The sequence below is a fragment of the Oncorhynchus gorbuscha genome, linkage group LG09 (genome assembly GCF_021184085.1).
Source record: "Oncorhynchus gorbuscha isolate QuinsamMale2020 ecotype Even-year linkage group LG09, OgorEven_v1.0, whole genome shotgun sequence".
Lineage (NCBI taxonomy): Eukaryota > Metazoa > Chordata > Actinopteri > Salmoniformes > Salmonidae > Oncorhynchus > Oncorhynchus gorbuscha.
In genome coordinates this window covers 81,806,927-81,816,042 of record NC_060181.1, presented here as the reverse complement: position 1 = coordinate 81,816,042, position 9,116 = coordinate 81,806,927, and the positions used below count along the sequence as shown (strand labels likewise).

The 9,116-nt window shown below is 44.2% G+C and overlaps 2 protein-coding genes across 4 annotated transcripts in view; one reads left to right on the top strand and one right to left on the bottom strand.

Annotated features, from left to right (window-relative positions):
* The window catches only part of LOC124044151 (cystathionine beta-synthase-like), an 882,911-nt gene that overhangs the window by 318,243 nt on the left and 555,552 nt on the right, over positions 1-9,116 (bottom strand). The gene's annotated exons all lie outside the window — the stretch shown is intronic.
* LOC124044148 (synaptotagmin-like protein 5) overlaps positions 1-9,116 on the top strand; it is an 89,808-nt gene that overhangs the window by 39,391 nt on the left and 41,301 nt on the right. The gene's annotated exons all lie outside the window — the stretch shown is intronic.

The following is a 9,116-nucleotide window of genomic DNA, read 5'->3' as shown; positions in this document are numbered from 1 at the left end:
AGTCGTGCAACGATTGTGCTTTTTCGCAAATGCGCTTTTGTTAAATCATCCCCTATTTGGCGAAGTAGGCTGTCTTTGTTAGGTATAAATAGTCTTCACACAGTTCGCAACGAGCCAGGCGGCCCAAACTGCTGCATATACCCTGACTCTGTTGCAAGAGAAGTGACACAATTTCCCTAGTTAAAATAAATTAATGTTAGCAGGACTTTTGCTTGCACAGACTGGAATATGTTCCGGGATTAATCCAATGGCATTGAGGAATACACCACCTCAGTCATCAGCTTCATCAATAAGTGCATCGATGACGTCGTCCCCACAGTGACTGTACGTACATATCCCAACCAGAAGCCATGGATTACAGGCGATATCCGCATCGAGCTAAAGGCTAGACCTGCTGCTTTCAAGATGCAGTCGACCTACCAGGGTAGTTACAAACAGCACATGAATGAAATCATCAACATGTATTGATCACATCTTTACTAATGCTGCAGAAAGGTGTTTGAAAGCAGCATCCAGATCCAGCGGATGTAGTGATCACAATATAGTAGCCATATCTAGGAAAACCAAAGTTCCCAAGGCTGGGCCTAATATAGTGTATAAGAGGTCATACAAGAGGTTTTGTAGTGATTCCTATATTGTTGATGTAAAGAATATTTGTTGGTCCGTATTGTGTAATGAGGAGCAAACAGACGCTGCACTTGACACATTTATGAAATTGCTAATTCCATTTACTAATAAGCATGCACCTATTAAGAAAATTATTGTAAAAACTGTTAAATCCCCATCGATTGATGAGGAATATGAAAAATTGCATGGTTGAGAGGTGGTATTTTAAATTTATTTTTAATTTGACCTTTATTTAACCAGGCAAGTCAGTTAAGAACAAATTCTTATTTTCAATGACGGCCTAGGAACAGTGGGTTAACTGACTGTTCAGGGGCAGAACGACAGATTTGTACCTTGTCAGCTCGGGGGTTTGAACTCACAACCTTCCAGTTACTAGTCCAACGCTCTAACCACTAGGCTACCCTGCCGCCCCAAAGCTTTTTACGAGGCAAAAGGAATGGCAAATAAGTCTGGCTGCACAACCGATTGGCAAACGTATTTCAAATTGAGAAATCATGTGACTACACTGAATAAAAAGAAGAAGAAACTACACTATGAAACAAGATAAATGACATAAAGAATTATAGTAAAAAGCTTTGGAGCACCTTAAATTACATTTTGGGGAAAAAGGCAAACTCAGCTCCATCATTCATTGATTCAGATGACTCATTCATCACAAAACCGACTGCTATTGCCAACTACTTTAATTCTTTTTTAATTGACAAGATTAGCAAACTTAGGCATGACATGCCAGCAACAAACGCTGACACTACACATCCAAGTATATCTGACTCAATTATGAAAGACAACCATTGTAATTTTGAATTCCGTAAAGTGAGTGTGGAAGAGGTTAAGAAATTGTCTATCAACAATGACAAGCCACCGGGGTCTAACAACTTGGATGGAAAATTACTGAGATAATAGCAGACAATATTTTCAATTTTAGCCTACTAGAAAGTGGGTGCCCCCAGGCTTGGAGGTAAGCAAAAGTAATTCCGCTACCTAAGAATAGTAAAGCCCCCTTTACTGTCTCAAATAGCCGACCAATCTGCCTGTTACCAACCCTTAGTAAACTTTTGGAAGAAATTGTGTTTGACCAGATACAATGGTACTTTACAATAAACAAATTGACAACAAACTTTCAGCATGCTTATAGGGAAGGACATTCAAGAAGCACAGCACTTACACAAATGTCTAACGATTGGCTGAGAGAAATTGATGATGAAAAGATTGTGGGGACTGTTTTGTTTGACTTCAATGCGGCTTTTGACATTACCGATTATAATCTGCTGCAGGAAAAACGTATGTGTTATGGCTTTACATCCCCTGCTATATGGTTGATAAAGAGGTATCTGTCTAACACAACACAGAGGGTCTTCTTTAATGGAAGCTTCTCCAACATAATCCAGGTAGAATCAGGAATTCCCCAGGGCAGCTGTTTAGGCCCCTTACTTTTTTCAATCTTTACTAATGACATGCCACTGGCTTTGAGTGAAGCCAATGTGTCTATGTATACGGATGACTCCACACTGTAAATGTCAGCTACTACAGCAACTGAAATTACTGTAACACTTAACAAAGAGCTGCAGTTAGTTTCAGAGTGGGTGGCAAGGAATAAGTTAGTCCTAAATATTTCTAAAACTAAAAGCATTGTATGTGGGACAAATCATTCACTAAACCCTAAACCTCAAAGAAATCTTGTAATAAATCATGTGGAAATTGGGAAAGTTGAGGTGTCATGGTCAAAACATATTGATACAACAGTAGCTAAGATGGGGAGAAGTCTGTCCATAATAAAGGGCTGCCTTACCTTCTTACAGTTTTTCTCAGTCGCTTTGGTGCATTTCTCTGATCAAAAGTGCAATTCTTGATACTACTTGTACAAATTCCAAATCATCTAGTCACTCGTGCACATCATTAAAGCAATTTCTTATTCCTTTTGAACAAATTGCAATTGATAATGTACAAGTGTCAGCTTTTTTCCACATTATCAATTGCTCATGTCATGTTGATCAAAATATAGTAGATGGTTCTCTGTTGAATAGTCTTACCCCTCAAAACATCTAGGCATTAGTTCCTTGCATAAGCCATTACATGCAAAATTGTTGAACTATTTGTCATAAACTGTCAAGCATAGTTTTACACATTTCTATTAGACCTTTTGTACAAAAACGTGAATTGATGAATCGTGCAGGTGAAATTGACCCTCACTCATGAAGGAATGTAAAGTGTTAGTTCAACCAACAATCAACCAATTGTCTAAATTGCTCAAAGTTGCATCTCATGAAGAATCAATTGGCAAGCATATATAGACAGACCACAACACAGAGTTGCAATTTTCCAATAATGGATGGACTAGGAAACAAACAGGGTCAACAGCCAAGAGGAGGAAGAAGAGGAGCAAGGATGCGTGGTGGAAGGCAAAACAGAGGAAGAGGCAGAAGAGGACATAGGGGCCACTATTGTAGACCATGTTGTCAAAAATGGCCTTACAATGGCTGAGACGGGTCGAAGGGTGCAGCCGAATATTGGGAGATCAACCGTGTCCTCAATAGTTCAAACGTTTCGAAGAGTGAACAGGTATGTCCACCAGTGCACTGTTACTGTATATAAGCAGTATACTGTATACTTCCTACAATGCTTCATATTACAGTAGTCCACTTGTATTTCACAGCATACAGAAATATACTCTATACAGATACATACTGCACCTTACATGCGCCCACCTGTATGTTTTACAGTAAAATGTGTGTTCGCATAGTTTTTGTCTATGTGAAAGTATGCGATGCATCACTGCATTTCCCCACATGGGACTGACTGCAAGATGACCTCAAACCGGTGGCAGAGGACAACTTTTCACACCTCAACAGGAGGAGGCTATTTGCACCATGGTCCGAGTAAACAATGCCATGAGACTCAGGGAAATACAAAGGACCATTATAGAAGACAACGATGTCTTTGAAAACATCCATACGGTTAGCATCTCAACCATCGACAGGGTGCTGCATAGAAACCAGATGAGTATGAAACAGCTGTACCGTGTACCATTCCAAAGGAATGAGGACAGAGTTAAGGAGCTACGGTACCAGTATGTACAGGTAAAACATATATCTATGTAACTACTTTACAGCAACATTTTATAGTGATACATAGTACAGTAAGCATAAACTGCACACATGTCCATTGCTGTGGAAGGAACATGCAATATATGTACATTTTATGTCACTCTTCCTTACCAAAACAAATTCAACTGTGTGTTCTGGGATATAGCGTATAATGGAGTTGGAATCAAGTGAACCCTCTCACAACTTTGTATACGTGGATGAGGCTGGCTTCAACCTGACCAAATGCAGAAGGCGGGGTCGGAATATCATCGGTCACAGAATCATAAAACACGGGACGAGATGTTAAAAACTGTCCATTGTGCCAATAGATGGAATGCACTCGCATGAGATTTGCCGTGATGTTGACAGAGTGGCATGGGAGGTTTATTTCTTAGACTGGGGTAAGATGTCAATTTTTGGGACACATCCTCAGTAGTGTGCCTTCGAATCAGTGGGTGTTTCGGCCTTTAATCACTAAACACCCTCATCAAAGGTGGCCAGCTAAAGGGTGATCAAGCCTTAGCTTGTGTCCCATGCCCAATTAAGATGTCCCACAGGACTGTGCAAGGCAGGGGCGTCCTCTTCTCTGAGCCAGCCATACAGCTGACCGCATACCTCATATGCCCTCCTCAAGTTGGAGGGATCTGAATTGAGTTCTCAGGTGGGGGTGAGGGGTCATGAAGTTATAGCCCAGCAAGGGTCCTTCCGTTTGATCCAGATCCACTGGCTACCTCTTTCAGCTGCTTGAGAAACTGCTCTGACGGTCTGCCGCAGAGCCTGTCCATGGATTCCAAGTTCTTTCAGCAACCTGATGATGGAAGAAGCCACGAATCCTCTGCATCCCACTTCAACTGGCCAGACTTTTGCATTCCAGCCACGCTGAGTTGCGTCTGCTGCCAACTCTGTGTAACGCAGTTTCTTACGTTCGTAGGCCTCTTCAACAGAGTTTTCCCACGGGACTGTGAGCTCTATGATGTACACAGCCTTTCGTGAAGGGGACCAGAGTACCATGTCTGGCCTAAGGTTGGTAGAAGCAATCTCAGGTGGAAAAATGAGTTGCTGGCCAATATCGACAAGCATCTTCCAGTCCCGGGCCATAGCTAGGTGTCCAGTTTCTGGCTTTGTAGGAAGATACTTGGGCCTTTTCTGTCCCTCCCGGATGAATGTTGTTGTTTTGACGGGATTGCTTGTTTTTGGAGGTAATGAATTGGTTGCACTCCTCTTGGTCTCAAGTGCTGCAGCCAGGCTCTTGAGGACCTGATTGTGCCTCCAGGTGTAGCGGCCTTGTGAGAGGCTGGTCTTGCAACCTGTCATTATATGCCTGAGAGTCGCTGGAGCTGGGCAGAGGGGGCAGGTCGAGTCCTCGCCATACCATTGATGTAGATTTTTTGGTGATGGAAGCACATCATAAACAGCTCTTATGATGAAGCTGATGTTGCTTGCCTCCATTTGCCAAAGCTCACTCCAGTTGATCTTCCTCCTCTCCAGGCCTTCCCACCGCGTCCATTGCCCTTGTTTAGCAAGAGAGACAGCCTTTGCACTTCTTGCAGTCTCCTCCTGTCTTCGCACCTCCTCGACCACCAGCTTCCTGCGTTCAGATGTTGTTGCCTTATGGAACGTTGGTTTGCTTGCTGCCAGGCCAAAGCCTCCTCTTCCATGCTGGATATTCCCCACAATGTCTTGGTGTCTCAGGGCTGATGTTGCTTGCTGCACAGCATTGGATGATGTCCATTTCCGTCCAGTTTGTAGGGGAGGTGCAGCCTTGCTAATGGTCTGGTCTTTGGAGTCCTTCAATGTCATCTGAAGTCTTACTTTAGAGCACTTGTACTCCTCCGTTAGACTTGTAAGAGGTAGTTCAAGGACCCCTTTGCCATAGAGGCCGATGTTACTCAGGCATCGTGGGACACCCAGCCATTTCTTCACGTATGAGGTAATGGTTCGCTCCATCTTCTCCACTGTTGTTATTGGGACCTCATAGACGGTGAGTGGCCACATTACCCGGGGAGAAGTCCAAACTGTAGGCACCAGAGCTTGAGCCTCCCAGGCAGTAGGGTCTTGTTGATGTTCTCAAGACCGTCGGCGATGTCCTGCCTTACTTGCTGCACTTGATCTTTATCCCGGAGGCTTTCGTTGTACCATCTACCCAGGCTCTTGATGGGTTGCTCAGACACCGTTGGTATCGGGTCATCTCCAATGCAGAACCTCACATCTTTAAGCTGTCCCTTGACTATGGAGATGCTTCGAGATTTGCTTGGCTTGATTTTCATCCGTGCCCACTTGATGTTATCCTGCAGTTTTGCAAGTAGCCGCCTGGTGCATGCTGCAGTGGTGGTCAGTGTAGTCATGTCATCCATGTATGCTCGGATAGGTGGGAGACGGAGCCCTTCCTTAGTTCTCTCACCACCGACCACCCATCTCGATGCCCTGATGATGACTTCCATGGCCATAGTGAAGGCCAGAGGAGAAATTGTACAGCCTGCCATTATGCCTACTTCCAAGCGCTGCCATGTTGTTGTGAAGTCAGGTGTTGTGAAACACAATTGCAGGTCTTGGAAATAGGCCTTTACCAGTGTAGTGATGGGTTCTGGTACGTGGAAAATGTTGAAGGATTCCCAGAGGAGTTCATGGGGAACTGAGCCAAAGGCATTGGCCAAGTCGAGGAAGATGACATAGAGGTCTCTCTTGTCCTTCTTAGCTGTTTGGATCTGGTGCCAAATCATACTAGTATGTTCCAGGCAACCAGAGAAACCAGGAATGCCTGCTTTCTGTACAGATGTATCAATGTACTTGTTCCTTTCCAGATAAGTGGACAGCCTCTGTGCTATTATACTGAAAAGATCTTCCCTTCGACGTTGAGAAGGGAGATTGGTCGGAATTGACTGATGTCTGTCGCATCCTTCTCTTTCGGGATTAGCACACCACCAGCCCTTCGCCATGCCTTTGGTATTATTTCCTTCTGCCACACTATCCTCATGAGCCTCCAAAGAAAGCGTAGAACATCCGGGGCGTTCTTGTAGAGCTTGTATGGTACTCCATTAGGCCCAGGAGCCGAGGCCGCTCTTGCTCTTCGGACAACGTTCTCTACTTCCCTCCATTTTGGAGGGTCAGTGTCCAGATTGAATTCTGGTGGTTGAATAGGTGGGATGTCATGTGGGATGATTATCTGCTCATGCCTTTTCATGTCCTGGTGGACCTTTTCCAGATGTTCTTCCAGTTCAGGCTTTGTAGTTTTTAGGATTCCGCACTTTTCCTTTGCGAAGAGATCTTTGACAAACTTAAAGGGGTTTTTATAGAACCGTGTTCTTGAGTGTTCCTTTTTCCTACGAAGTTTCCTTAAGTTTTCTGCTCTTCGCAAGGTTGCCAGCCGACATTTAATGTCTGCTTGGAGTAGCATGAGACCTTCTCTCTCTGCATCAGAGGCCTTCTTCCACTGCTTCCTCAGCTGCCTTCTCTCTCTGACAAGTATCTCGATCTCCTGCTGTCTCCTAGATTTGGCTGGCGCGGGAGGTGTCTTGCCACTTCTCCTTTCGTTTACGCCAAAGCGCTCTTCTCCGTAGTGGTAGATAATGTCTCCCATCCTTTCAAGCTTTTTCTCTGCTTTTCCTACCTGTTGTTCCAAGATTTTTGTCAGGTCGTTGTTGATTGTTTCCCACTCTCTCTTTTCAACGGCTTTGGGCCACTTCACACTCGGTCTGTGCCCTTTGATCTTTTCCTCTTTTAGAGGTCTCTGTGGTTGGGTGAGTTCATCCACCGGCATTTCTGTGCTTGTGTTATCCTCCTCAGTTACAGGGGTGCTGATGCTCTGCGAACTTTGGTTTGCGTCCCGTCGCTGTGCTTCATTCGACTGATTTGACTGGCTGCTTCGTAAGAAGTACTGGTCAATGCGAGGTCCCTGTCTCTGCTTCTCTAACAAGCACCTTTTCCTCCCTTGATGGATCCTTAACCCCCTTGCCGATGTTACTCTCTCCCAACCACAGCTGCACACCGAGCTACTGTGGATTTGCCAGGCCAACGGGGAGGAAATATCACCATGTGTGCTGCTATTTCGGAGCATGGTGTCCTAACCCATATCCCCCTTATAGGGCGATACAACACCCAGCATCTACTCAACTTTTTAGAGACTCTCTACAGGGCTCTCATCCCTGATGATGAGAGGGGTCTGCTTAAAGAGGATTTGCCAAAGTATGTGGTCATTTGTGATAATGTGAGTTTCCATCGATCAAACATCATAAGGCAATGGTTTGTGACCCACCCGAGGATGCTCATAGAATTCCTCCCACCTTATTCACCATTCGTTAATCCAATTGAGGAGTTATTTTCAGCATGGAGGTGGAAGGTGTACGATCGTCAGCCACATACACAGATGACCCTGCTGGCTGCAATGGATGCAGCATGTGAGGATATCACAGTAGACACCTGCAGAGGATGGATAAGGCATTCCAAAAGATTCTTTCCACGTTGCATTGGAAGGGAAAATATCCGGTGTGATGTGGATGAGAATATGTGGGCCGACAGACAGGAACGTCTGGATGTGTAGAGACAGCACAACAGTGCTGCGGGCAAAGTTGTGCCTTAGGGGTGGTTTCCTGTGTTTCTTTCTAATTTAGTTGTTTTTCCTTTGTGCCCCTTGGGTTGTCCAGTCTCTTTCAATCAATAACTCACATACAGTAATATGTAAATAGTACTGTTGAAATTGATATATGCCATAGAAGTGCAGCATTGTGCATTTCCAATACAGTAACTGTCATCCAAACTGTAGCCTAAGTTTACATCGGGTAATACTGTCAAAGTACACAGTTACATTGACAACATGCCTAAACATTTTAACGACCTTGTTCGTGAACAATGACTCAATGACTTATCATTCTGATGACACTGACATGATAACTGGCATGAATATTTACTTTTGAGAGATGTACTATGGATTTTTAGTGGCTGACTAGCTTTAGAAACATATCCATTGTATATTGCAGTTTGTACAAATTGTTCTGAGAAATGCACTTGTTATTTTGCACATGTTAGGGATGATGTGAAAAATGCACCAAAGCGACTGAGAAAAACTGTAACAGCACTATCAACAAGGCAGGTTCTACAGGCCCTAGTTTCTACCTTCTTAACAGCACTATCAACAATGCAGGTTCTACAGGCCCTAGTTTTGTCGCACCTGGACTACTGTTCAGTCGTGTGGTCAGATGCCACAAAAAGGGCCAATTGCAATTGTCTCAGAAGAGGGCAGCACAGCTGGCCCTTGGATGTACACAGAGAGCTAATATTAATAATATGCATGTCAATCTCTCCTGGCTCAAAGTGAAGGAGAGATTGACTCCATAACTACTTGTATTAATGAGAAGTATTGACATGTTGAATGCACCGTGCTGTCTGTTTGAACTACTGGTGTACAGCTCG